The following is a 12,929-nucleotide window of genomic DNA, read 5'->3' on the forward strand; positions in this document are numbered from 1 at the left end:
TCCTTTTGTTGTGCATACAAATTGATAGGTTTTTAGTGCGTTCATCGCCTATTATCACAATTTTACGTTTTTGGTGGTTCGTGCTGACATCTGTTGTGATAAGTTTGTTTTCAGTATTACATTTGTTAATGCAGGTAGAACGATTATTATTCATATTATCTTGAATGATCATTTGTGTTGCGTTTATACAGTATTTCATGGTGTTTTCATTCGGTTGTGTAATTTTTTCTTGAGAAAGTTTTTGTTCTGTGCAAGTAAACATATTTTTCTTTATTTTCGGATAAGTGTTGTGTATAAAATTGTTGTTGAAGCGCTTCAAAGGTGAGTGTCTTGGTGTCTTAAAACTTATATTCAACATTTGTTTTTTTAAAGGCGTTATATTTAATGTTTTGCAGGATTTATTCAATTGATTGGAGTTAACTATTAAATTTTTCAAAAAGTCTATATTTTTTTCGTTTTGTCGCAATTTCATTTTTAGGTTATAATATTCCTCTGTAAGGCTTTTAATTGAATCTTGCGTTGACGTAAGTTGCGTTTTTAATTGATTTAGGTTTTGAGTCTCCTTATATATTACAGATATGTCGGATGTTGACTGTAGATTTGTAGAAAAATCTGAAGAGCTTGAGTTTGATAAACATGATGATATAGATTCATTTAATATAATATCTTGAAGGTTAGTTTCGGATTTTTGCTTTCGGAGTGGCTTTTTTCTCAGGGTTATATTATCCATATTTATTTCGTAAAGTTATAGGATCAATTTAATTAATATAATTTAGCATTAGTTTCTAATAAATGAAAATCTTTATATACGGTACTTGCTTGTCGCTAGATGTCGTTTATTGCAATTTTATCTTGCAATCAGCTGAGTCTTTTTCTTATGTCATTACACGTCAAATTTGTACGTTAATATAATATGAAATCTTCTTTGAAATAACTTACGTTTTTTACCTGAAAGGTTCTTGGGTTGATGTTATTTTGGTTTAAATATTTACTTTGCTGCGTACTTTTATCTCTTATATTATTAATAAGTGGTTAAGCCAATATAGAATGTTATGTATTCCTCTTCTTACTGTCGTTCTTTTTATTACTATATTTTTCCCTTTGATCGTGTCTTCTTCACATAGATAACATTTGTACTATATATTTATAACTTATATAATCCTTTAAACACTTTTTTTCCTAGTTTTGAGCACTTTATCTATTTTTAAAACTTTAAAATAAACTGAGCCGATTTTACGCATAGCACTAGCGCCATCTGCAAGAGTACAATATGCAAGCAAGAGTACAATATGCATATGGGAGGAGTCGATCTAATGGACAGCTTTTTAGGACGCTATCGAATTCGAGTAAAGAGCCGGAAATGGTATTTACGCTTATTTTATCATCTACTGGACCTCACTACAATCAACTCATGGGTGCTTATGAAAAAAAATCTAATTGCTAAAGGTGTCACAAAAAAGCAGCTGCCTAATCTTGGGGAGTTTCGTAATTGTTTGGCTGACACACTGTGTAATATAGGTATGTCTGGAGGTAGTAAAAGAGGGCGCCCTAGTACTTCCTCTCTAGAACGCGACCTTCAAATAAAAAGGCAGAAAGGTCCGCAACATCCGCTCCCGTCAAAAGATGTGCGCGTAGATGGATTCGAACATTGGCCTGTATTTGCGAATCGATTACGGTGCAAGATGCCCAATTGTAAGGGCACCACACAATGGTCGTGTACCAAATGTAATGTACCGTTGTGTCTAAATCAGAGAAACAACTGTTTCAAAGATTTTCATTCACTGCAGTAAGCCTAATTCCATAATTAGGCTAATTCTAATTCTAATAGCATAGTACTTAGGCTACATTATTATTATTAACTGTAATGCATAGTGATGTAGATCTACATCAGTAAGTTTTTTTTATAAAAATATACTTTTTGCAAAATAAATATTTTTTTCTTTATTTTTCCCTTTATCTATGTTTAATTACCTACCTGTTTCAATTTATGGTATTTAAAAAGGAAAAATCATGCATTTAAGGGTTAATCTGTGAATATCAATACGGTTTTTTATACTATTTGTCGAAATCACGTCGAAATTAACATAGCGCCATCTATGTTTGAACATGAGTAATATTATAGTTTTCATTTTAGAGTAATTTTACAAGATGTCGCTACATTCTGCGCTGCATAAAATAAAAAATGAAAATCTATTTCTCTGTAAACTCAGGCACATAAAAGAATGTTGCAAATCGTTAAATAAACGAAAAATCGGTAGGTAAACATACATAAAAAAAAATATTATAATATGAACACAGAAATTTCTATCTTTTTTTAGGTCGGTTTAAAAAAAATAAAAAAATGGAAAAACTATAGGTATGTTACATAATACATAGGTACGTAGTACCTACGTACCTACACTATTTTTTCCCCTTTTAGTGTTTTCATTAAAAAAATATGGTATCAGTGTTAATATTTAATATTATAATGTCGGCAAATAAGACTGCATCAACTATTAAAATAATTTTTGGTAAGTTAATATTATATTTTTTCTACATTGAGAATTGAGATACCTAGTGATAGATACCTTTCAGGCTTCAGTTTTTTTGCCAATTTAATATTTATCTTAGTTCATTATTAAAAAGACAAAAACATTACAATGCATTTAGAAATTAAAGACTTTTTTAACGGATTTTAAACGCGATTTATTCATTATATTATTTTCCCGACGTTTCGAACACGTCTTTACAGCGAGCGTGGTCATGGGGAGACATTACAATGCATTTCATAAATAGCCAAGTACAACATAATTATTATGATTTTTATTTCAAATACAAGTGTAGTCGAATATTGAATTTGTTTTTTGTTTAATTTTTATATTTTAAGTTCACGTTTAGGTAGTTACGATTGTAATACAAAACACAAAATAAAAGTCCCTTTTATATTATAACAAATAAAACCACCAAAAGAATATTTTTTTCGTACATTTCAATTGCCTAAGCCCTAAACTCTAAAGCATAAAGAAGACAAAAATTAATTGCGCCGAAGAATGAGGAAATTTGGGTCGTCTCGGCGTCAAATAAACGCTTCAGTCTGTTTCCATTATTACAGTTTCTTTGTTGGAACTTGGAAACACTGGGTATAATAGCTTGTTACTGAAGTTATTTATGAGTAGAGTTACGATGATTAAGACGTGACGTAATTGTAATATAATTAACGGGAAAAAGGATTGTTTTATAAGTAAATACCTATGGCCTAATGATTCTTTTATGCTAAAGTGTTGAGCGATACAATTTTTTTTTAGTTCAAACTTAGGTATTTTTAAACTAAAGTCTACATTACATTTTCAGAGTGACATGAGCAATTTTTTTTTCTCCCGTCAATCCAGGATAATCTAAAAACTTAAATCAATAAAAAAATCTCGATTCATTTTTGTCAGACATTCAAGCAACAAGTCAAATGAATGTATTGTTTCAGTAAAATTGAACGGTTCCCGTGCGTTGTTCAATTTCGATTTATATTCAAATTCGAATTTGAATATCGATGAAATTGCGATATATTTTATAACTTTTTTTAAGTCGATTAGGATTATCTTTTGTTAATTGGCCCTTACCATGTGATATTATTATTTGTACATTATTTGTATTTAAAATTACACCAAAACTGTTTTAAATACCTAGTGTAGATAAGGAAATGACAAACATCCAATGATCTTATGTTCGTTGTTTTGCAATTTCAATAATGAAAAAAAAATGGGTTTGAACACTCATTTATTACGATTAAATATTTAGTAATTAGTAACTACCTATTAATCCTATTATTATTTATTATTTAAAACCACAACATTCACGCTCGCAGAAAAATGATAACTGTATACACTGCAACTGTAGGTAATATTAAAAAGACCCGGCAAAAGTTGATTTTCCACGACTTAGCTTAGCTAGCTATTATGTATAAGTTAGCTAGCTAGCTTACCGCCCGCGGCTTCGCCCGCTTTGTCTCAAACCTAATAAATTATACACTAAAACCTTCATATTGAATCACTCTATGTATTAAAAAAAAACACATCAAAATCCGTTGCGTAGTTTTAAAGATTTAAGCATACAAATGGATATAGGGACAGAGAAAGCGACTTTGTGTTATACTATGTAGTGATGATGATATACACGAGATGTACCTAAGGTTGTTAATTCCAATATCTATTATCGAATGTCAATACAACCGAACAATATGTCTGGAACGTTCTCTGCAAGAGTTCAATTGAAAATGCATTGAATTTATACCATTATAACGTTGAGAATACTGTTTGCACATTAAAGTGAAATAAGTGTATTGTAGTACCTATTTGAAAGATTCTGAAAGCCTTTGATATTTTATAGATTTTGAAAAATATATCTATCCCTTCCTTTAACTGTTCATACTAGTATACCGTCCATTGTGTGTATAATTGTTTAATTGTACCTCCCGAACAGTTGTACATAATTTTCCCACAATTTATAAGTTCATTACGTATTGCAGTTTTATTTACCTATATTCTATCAAGATGATAATAAATGATAATAAACACAAACTGTCAAGAGCTTTTCTACTCCGAAATAAGCGAACTTAAATCTCACAAAATATAATATATCACACAAAACTCCATTACTTAATTAAACTCTAACAAATATGTATATTGTATAGTAGGTAGGTATGCAACTGTGCTAACTCCGAGATTGTGCATTCATCTTGCTTCAAGATAATGTAAATTTAACTTGAGAAGTGCATTTTTCCCGGCATCCTTAAAGACGTAGCCCGGGCATGTTTATAAGTACACTGCTTAATCTTTAAAATGGTTCTATTATATTTCTTTGGAAGCTGTGTACTTAAAGTGGCCTGTATATGAAATGTTTAGGTTTTTGTACTAGAGCATTAGTCGGATCCAAGCTACTAGGTACCTATAGCTGTTTGTTATGTTAATGTATAGTTTGAATCCAAAATTTACCGAAAAAACCGTCTTGTCCGATGAATTTGATATTTTTTTGATTTTATGGCATTGAAATGCTAGATCCTGCCTCGTGATCGAGTTTTCTCTATTATTTATAAATTTAAGTCTTGTCCGATTTTTATGATTTTTTTATATTAAATACCTACCTCCTTACTCCTTATAGGGCGAATATTCTCCCCCTAAGTCATAATGGTGACTGACAAAACTACACTCATCGGGTCAGCTTAGTTGTAATTTGTAAACACCAAATTTATTAATAACTCTCGATAGAGTGGTCTATTTAAACTCGAAACCGCATCATTTTAATTACATCTACGGTATAGTTAATTAACTTTATACGTGCGGTTTGTAACAATTAGTACAGCATTTTGTAGAAATATAATTATGATATAAATTTATTTTCATCTATACATATAATAAATCTGTAGAAGGGTCAATTCTGTACATTGAAAATATTGAAAAAATAAATAGCAGGGGGTGTTACTGGATCAATACCAAACCCAAATATGTGATTAAAAAAATTTTTGTCTGTCTGTCTGTCTGTCTGTCTGTCTGTCTGTCTGTCTGTCTGTCTGTCTGTATGTGAAGGCATCACGTGAAAACTAGCGGTTCGATTTCGATGAAACTTGGTATAATTATACCTTATTATCCTGGGCGTAAAATAGGATACTTTTTATCCTGGAAAAATACGTAGAAAAAAATTAATCTTAATTTTTCAGTTTTATCCATAGACGTTGTTCCGTAGAACCGCGAACACACGTTGTGTATATTATTATAGGCCTAGCCGTATTTGGGAATTGGATCCAATAGATATTTATAAGATTTTATTGTCAGAGGTACCTACTCAAAATGGAGAAATAAACCATCCACGCGAAGACCGACATCCGCGCGGACGGAGTCGCGGGCGGAAGCTAGTTATTGAATAAAATTATGGAAAAGTGAACTAGCTTTACTTTACCCTCGGTTTCGACTTAAAAAATCACAGACAGTAACTTTCAACATCTTTCATTGTTAACTCTTACTAACTTGAAATCTTTTGTTCGTAAAAATTTTATGAAAAAAATATCAATAAAATTTCATCTAAACGTGTGGTTTTTTTTTTCGTTAAAAATCGACAGATTAAGAGACAATTATTCAATTTATTTATTCACTCTTCTAATTCTATTTAATTCCGTTAGAATAAAAAGATTGTAATAAGAGAATTGAAATAATAACGACCCCTTTTGGGTACCTACATCATCATCGTACGCGGTTTACAATCTTAGTATTTGCGATCCAATTAGGTATCCCAAAAGACATTAAATATGGAAGCAATCCACTGAATAGTGTTGATTTATATGAAAGAGCAGTGATATTTGCTCTGAAATATAGCCTAAGCCTAGTCTAGCAAATTAACCCTTGAAATTGACTAGAGATGTTGATTGAGGCACTTATGAGATTAGGCACACAGGGATAGTAATTGCTATGACTTAGTTATATATGCTTAGTATTTGTATGAAATTGTTAAGTAATAAGACGTTTCTGAATCTCAATAAAAATTTGCATTGAATGTTGTTATTGTAAAATCTTGAGCCACTGAATCTTAAGATTATTATTGTAACCATAGAATAATAACTTAATAGTAAATGCGTGTTTAGTGATATTAGTTCAATTTTTACCTAAATAAATTATGATAAAAATGTTAGATGTTACAGAGAAAGATTTACTTACAAATGACACAGGTGGTACTTAGCATCATTAATGCACTAGAATTTATTTTATGTTATATAACTATATTTTATTATTAGGGACACTTTAGACTTACGCGTCTTTTGTCTGGTTGGGCTCTGAAAACCAGCGCTATGCCGACCATACCGGTGCGGCATAGCATGTGCTGAGTTGTTATTTTCTATAGTGTTTAAGAGTGCTTTTGTTATTGTTTTTTTATATGGTGGTGGTACATTGGTGATCCTAATAAATGTATTTTATTCTTATTCTTATTCTAGCATATCACTAGATATTGGCTAGTGAAACTAGCAAAGAATATGTTAATGACTTTGATGGGGATGGTATTGGCGTTATGAAAGTTGGTCCAGCTAATTAGAATGGTGCTGATGATGATATTGCTCATAGTAATGACAATACTGATAATAGTATAATTAATGATACTGAAATCTAAAACCGGCTACTCACCTACCTGCATTAGGGCCAATATTGGAAAAATCTCCGTTGGTCAACGGTCGGAGCAATTTCAGTTCTCTAAATTGCCCCAGCTTGCCTATACATTACAATTTACATTTAAGGGTCCAATTTCAATATCGCCCCTGCTGCAGGTACGTGAGTAGCCGGTTTAAACTACCATACTTTTTATATACTAATGCAAGTAAAGTCGCAGTCTGAATATAATTTAAAACACTGCTATAACCATTATTTGCAGTATTATCAATTTGAAGCCGCAATGTGTGGAAATAGGAAATATTTTCCAAACTTTGTATGTCACAGCAGATTCACTATTATTACAGCTCTCGGAAGTTATCCATTTGCTTTGTGGATAATAAATAATATTACTTTACTCCGCGATGAGCTGTATTGAAGAAAACTTTGTAAGGCAAGATTTATTGGCTCAAATCATGTTCTAATTGAAGCGTATTTATGTTTGTTTTGTGAGAACTTTTCCACATTACTTTCTATGTAATTTCTGGTTTATCTGTACTTATTCGTTTCTTTTAAGTGATTCAGAAAGCAATCTGGTGCTAATAAACATAGTTAGAACCTTATTATGATTAGACCACTTGTATTAAGTTCTTCTCATGTCAAACTTACCATCGATCTATCAAGAAAAGAATAATATCTGTGAACTTACATTAATTTTAATTGCTACTTATAACTCTGATTTCTATCAATTTAAGTTTTACAATCCAATAATATCAATGGTACGTACTTGTTGATTCCGGGGACGAACTACCCTTTCATAGACAAGGCAAATTTTTATTATGTGATCGTCGTTTCTTCGTAGATTAAAACAAATGATTTTAATTACTACATATTATTATATTACATTACTTATATACTTTTATTATTGACTAGCTTTCCGCCGGCGGCTCCGCCCGCGGTTTCAAAGAAAAACTCGCATAGTTCCCGTTCCCGTGGAATTTCCGGAATAAAACCTATCCGATATTACTCGTGGATAATGTAGCTTTCAAATGGTGAAAGAATTTTTAAAATCGGTCCAGTAGTTAATGAGCCTATTCATTACAATCAAACAAACAAACAAAGTTTTTCTCTTTATAATATTAGTGTAGATTAGTAATTGATCTTCTAAGTTGTAGAGTCCTTGTGAACAGCGTTAAATTAAATAGGTTTCGTCTTTACCATTTGCCTAAACTAATTGTTTCTCGCAATTGTAAACAATATGTAGGTATATACCTACATTCAGTGGTATACCTACGAGCATGCGCAGACAGGCCATTCAATAACAGCGAATTGTATAGAATACATCCATCCAAATAGTTATTTCACGCATTTTCATCTCGGATTATTATCCGGGGAATTGTGTGCTAAGAAATTGCTATTACTGGTATTTTTATGTTTCCTTTTATAGATTGTATGAAAGATATATTTTATTTACGTCGATGCTTTTGGAAATAGTGACGTAGGATGTTTTTATTGTGCTTACCTATCTTTTCAAAAATTTAGTTTTTTTTTCTCGTTTTGACGTTTTCGATTTACGTCGCGTCGTTAGCTAATCTTCCAGTAAATTTATATTTATAGATTGATTTTTATTGTATTGTAATGTATCCCGTAAAAAAATTATAATTTTAAACTACCTAGTCGATTAATAGGTATTACCTTTTCTCAATTTTCGCATTTTTTCGATAGACCCTTGAGAATAAATGAAAGATGATGATGGGAAATGAAAGATGATGATGATGGATATATAATTATATAGGTATATAGCCATAGGTGACCGCCGCGGCCGCCTTGGTACAATGGTTGACGCGCGAGCGTAGAACCGAGGGGTCCTGGGTTCGATTCCCGGTGGAGACGAAGAAAAAAAAATGTCTCGGTCTAGTAGGACACAGAAGGCTGATCACCTACTTGTCCCTAAAGAAAATCGATCAGTGAAACAGATGTATGCATATCGTCCCTTAACCCACTACGGGGACACGGGATTTCACTATAGCCATAGGTGGTCCAATCTACACCTTGCAATACGAGTACCCTTATTCTCTGAGATGGTCAGGTCATCCCTTGGTCATGCAGTGCCTTAGGTTAATAAAGAGGCTAGGAAATTAATTAAACGGCTGACAGTTGCGACAGATATAAAAGATTAAACATGCTTTCTTTCTGTCAGCGATACAGTGATGTTATTAGTAATTAGATAATGAATTAAAACAGTAAAAATAGCGGGTAGCAAAATTAAAAATACCATGCTCCATTCGCGTCATAAGGAAGATTTAAAATATACTTGTGTTTCAAGAGATTTGTATTCACTGCGTGTTTTTATATTATCCCGCAAGCCGATACAGAGCAAATTACAAAACCAACATTGGAAATCCGAGGATGTAGAAAAACGTACTTGACATTTTTTACGATGTTTATTGCTTTATGAATGAAAAAAATGAAATGAAAAAACGTTTATTTATACACACATTATAAATAGTTACATAATAAAAGACACGACGGTCGACTAAACTAGGTACTAGACCTGTGCTATAGTCGATCGACGCTTTCCACTCCTTTAGACATAGTGCCAGCATTATAACGTGTGTAAAAGTTTGTGTGTGCGTGTGTGTGTGTGTGTGTGTGTGTGTGTGTGTGTGTGTGTGTGTGTTGTTTGTTTCTATAGTTATAACATTGTGCGTGAGTTTACATGGGTAAGTATGCGTGAAATGAAAGCTTTATATAGATTATCTTTGCAACACATTAGTCTTGTAAAATTTCAATTCTTATACAATATTTATAATCATCTGCTCATTTTATAAATTCTTCTGTTTCCACATATGATAAGGTGAGTAGCATGTTTGTGATTTTATATTTAAGGCTAAAAGACGACAAGTTGTGGATATTCAAAATTTTATTAAGTTTGTTATAGAGAAAAGGACCCATATAGGCTTTACAACGTTTGGCTGCTACAGTATGAACTAAAGGTAAGTCGAAGATTTTATAGTTGCGTCTTTTTTCCGTTAGGTTTGTATTTCGAGCTGATAGGTTATGGGTGTCTAGAATACAGTCTAATATAAAAAGTTTTCTGACAGAGAGAAGTTTACATTCATTGTATAGCGTGGAAGTTGAGTAGAAAATTGGCTTGGCCATCATCACTTTGAGAACGGCTCGTTGCGCTCTTTCAATTTTGAGCATGTGAGTTTTTGCAGCTCCGCCCCACACTTGAATACAATATCCCAATATTGATTGGCAAATGGCAAAATATACTTTTTTTAGGATGTCAATGTCAGCGATTTCGCGAAGCTTCCTAAATATTACCATAAGTTTCCGAACGCGTGAAGCCAGAGTTTGAATATGATGCTTCCATGTTAACTGGTTATCCAAGTGCACACCTAGGTATTTTATGGCTGAAGCACTTTCTAATTTTCTACACTGGCACGAATGGTTTTTTTGTATATAGTTAAAAGTATCACACATATGTGCTGTTATTTCGAGTTCTCTTGGCTGTGAACACTTATACAATGAGAAGGTTAAGTATTTGGTTTTTTCTAGATTGATAGTCAATATGTTTTCACTTAACCATGACATAACTTTTGCTAGTCCAGCCTCTGCAGATCTTATTGTGCTATACCAGTCATTCCCGCTAAATACAATGGCCGTGTCATCAGCAAATGTTACAACATGACCATTAGATAGTTTCAGATTGCAAAGTTCATTTATGTATACAAGGAATAACGTCGGACCGAGCACACTTCCCTGCGGCACTCCATAATTCACAGTATGCATGGAACTTATCTGACTTCCAATCTTGACTACCTGTTTACGTCCTGTGAGATAGCATCTCAGTAATTGCAGTGGAAGCCCTCGAACACCAGCTCGCTCCAGTTTCCTTAAGAGTATAGGTATTGAAACCGTATCGAAGGCTTTTGCCAGGTCCAAGAAAATACCAATGCAATTTCTTTTTCGGTCGAGATTCCCAATTATGTGATTAGTCAAGTTAGATACAGCATCTTTGGTAGATTTACCTCTCAGGAAACCGTATTGATGTGATGAAAAGAAATTGGTTTTATGTAAGAACTCGGATAGTCTTAAGTTAATTATTTTCTCTAAGATTTTAGACATAATAGGCAAAATGGATATTGGCCTATAATTACCAACTCGATCAAGATCTCCTGACTTATGAATGGGATGAATCAAAGCAATTTTGAAAGCGTCCGGAAATACTCCACTTCTCAATGAAAGATTACAAATATGAACCATTACGGGGGCAAGGTACACTTTATTTAGTTTGAAAACATTCGAAGGTATATTATCATAACCTGCAGCATTACTTTTGAGGCTATTAAAAATATCTGTCATTTCATAAATATCCGTGTCTCTTAGACCCATAGATTCACAAGGTTGATTATTAGAATTATGGGTAACAGTCACATTCACCATGGAATCTTTTAATGACTAGCTTACCGCCCGCGGCGTCGCCCGCTTTGTCTAAAACCTAATAAATTATACACTAAAACCTTCCTATTGAATCACTCTAGTGGTTTTAAAGATTTAAGCATACAAAGGGACATAGGGACAGAAAAGTGACTTTGTTTTATACTATTTACTTAGTGATAACTTGCTGTAGATTACCTAAGCATTATTTGGTGTGCTTTACAACAATTATTTTAGTTATAGTTGAATATAAACACAACATAATATGTTTCATTTTCGTTAAATATAATGTAATTACTTAGTAGATATTATCTCTGTATAAAATTTTACACAAGTTTGATAAACAGTACCTACCTATGCGTGAAATACTCCTAAACCATTGCGCTTATAATTTTACCTAACAGGATTATTTTTCGTGTAAGATTACACCGTGTGACAAAATTTTATTCATTTTGTCCGTAAAAGTATTTATAAAATTGAGTAAAAATTAATGGCAGCGGTGGGATTCGAACCCACGCCTCCGAAGAGACTGGTGCCTTAAACCAGCGCCTTAGACCGCTCGGCCACGCTACCCTACATTTGATGGTACTAATTTCATAAACTTGTCGGAAAAACTGAACTATTTTCCGTTATGTTATTAAATAGCGTAAGTACATACTTGTAAGTAAATAAAATACAATTGAAGTATCTATAATTTATTATTTTTATTTATTTTTTATTTACTCTTCAATAAAACTATACATAGAAAACTTATTGCTAATATACAAAACAAAGAAACAGTATAGTTTATTAGGCGGCCTTATCACTTAGAAGTGATCACTTCCAGGCAAACTGGGCAAAAGGTAACAAGCTTACCTATTAACCTTCGGCATACAAGGTGAAAAAAACTCCTCACCTATACAACGTGGGGTTAAACTAACCCCATTAGAGATTGTTTCTACTTTATGTGTGCATCATGTGCAATAAGTTTGAATGGGTTTTTTTGTTACGTACATTAATAAGCTAATGAATAAAAAACAAAAAGTATCAAATTAAACATTTATTATTGAAAAAAACTTAAAAATCACGTAACCTTTCCGTGCATTCAACAAAATGTTATTAAATCGAAATAAAAAATCAACAAAAATATTTATTCTTTTTTAACTTAATTTTTTTACTTCTTATATAAAATAAGACAATAAGGCTTTATAAAAAAATAACAATAATTGGCTCTTTATGACTATTTGAGCGAAATTATTCGTTATCTAAAATAGTACAATTTTGACACATCAAATTCGCATATGTTCCTTACATATGGCGGCGTTACATTTGAAACATCCGTTCAGAGTCTTCCTATCTTTGTGTTATTGTGTCTTGGACAGAAAGAACATCGCTGAGACCTTC

The 12,929-nt window shown here is 32.4% G+C and overlaps 1 non-coding gene across 1 annotated transcript; it reads right to left on the reverse strand.

Annotated features, from left to right (window-relative positions):
* Positions 1-12,037: 12,037 nt before the first annotated feature.
* Trnal-aag lies at positions 12,038-12,119 on the reverse strand. The gene has a single exon. It is a non-coding gene; the product is annotated as a tRNA-Leu (tRNA).
* Between the last annotated feature and the right edge of the window lie 810 nt (positions 12,120-12,929).

Source organism: Colias croceus, chromosome 16 (genome assembly GCF_905220415.1).
Source record: "Colias croceus chromosome 16, ilColCroc2.1".
NCBI classification, from domain to species: Eukaryota; Metazoa; Arthropoda; class Insecta; order Lepidoptera; family Pieridae; genus Colias; species Colias croceus.